The sequence below is a fragment of the Papio anubis genome, chromosome 19 (genome assembly GCF_008728515.1).
Source record: "Papio anubis isolate 15944 chromosome 19, Panubis1.0, whole genome shotgun sequence".
Taxonomy (NCBI): Eukaryota; Metazoa; Chordata; class Mammalia; order Primates; family Cercopithecidae; genus Papio; species Papio anubis.
The window spans coordinates 6,007,796-6,009,011 of NC_044994.1; the positions used below are offsets into that span (position 1 = coordinate 6,007,796).

General features: G+C 37.3%; 1 non-coding gene across 1 annotated transcript; it reads left to right on the forward strand.

The window, feature by feature from the left end:
• Positions 1 to 213: 213 nt before the first annotated feature.
• Positions 214 to 347, forward strand: LOC116271536. Its single transcript, XR_004180163.1, has one exon. It is a non-coding gene; the product is annotated as a small nucleolar RNA SNORA48 (small nucleolar RNA).
• Positions 348 to 1,216: the final 869 nt, after the last annotated feature.

A 1,216-nucleotide genomic window follows, 5' to 3' on the forward strand; every position in this document is an offset into this window, starting at 1 on the left:
AGAGTGAGACTCCATCTAAGAAAAATGAAAAAAGAAAGTAACTAGGCAAACGAACAACAATACCTGTAACAACAAAGCCTGGAGAAGGGTGAGGGATCTGATATCCACAGTTGCCACATTCTATTATTTTAAATGCCCAGTTTTCAACAACAACAAAATGAAACAGACAAAAATTGGAATGTATGACTCATACACAGGTAGAAAAGCAGTCAATGCCTCTGACCTGGGTAAAGTGGCATCTAGCTGTGGCATTCATCTCATATCAGCCAGGGACAAAGCAATCCCTTGTCTATCTCGGCTTGGCCTTTGGTCTGTGGCCATGGCTGCTTCATGCCTTGGACACATTGGAGGAACACAGTAAATACAAACTTTCCTTGAGGAAGCATAGACAACAGACTTACTAGACAAAGACTTTAAATTAGGTGTTATAGATAGGCTCAAAAACTAAAATAAACTACGCTCAAATAATTAAAGATATGTATGAGAATGATGTTTCACCATATAGACAATATCAATAAAGAGAAGAAAATTATTTAAAAAGAACCAAGTAGAAATCCTGGAGTTGAAAATGAAAATAATCGAACTATGAAAAATTATCATCATATTCAAAGTAGATTTGAGCTGGTAAAAGAAAGAATCAGTGAACTTGAAGACAGGTCAATTGAGATTACCTAGTTTGAAAAATAAAAGGAAAAAAGAATGAAGGAAAATAGTCTTGGATACCTATAGGACATCATCAAGTGTATCAACATAGGTAAAATAGAAGTCACAGAAGGAGAGGAGAGACAAAAGGAGAAGAAAGAATATTTAAAGAAATAAACTGAAAACTACACAAATTTGATTTAAAAAATCAATCTACACATTCAAGAATCTGAATAAATTCCAGCTGGGCACAGTGGGTCACGCCTGTAATCCCAGCACTTTAAGAGTCTGCAGCAGGAGGATCACCAGAGGTCAGGAGTTCAAGACCAGCCTGGCCAACATGGTGAAACCCCATCTCTACTAAAAATACAAAAATTAGCCAGGTGTGGTGGTGGGTGCTTGTAATTCCAGCTACTTGGGAGGCTAAAGCAGGAGAATTTCTTGAACCTGGGAGACAGAGGTTGCAGTGAGCCAAAATCATGCCATTGCACTCCAGAAACTGGGCAATAGAGCAAGACTCCATTCAAAAAAAAAAGAAAAATCATAATGAATTCCAAATAGAATAAATCCAAAG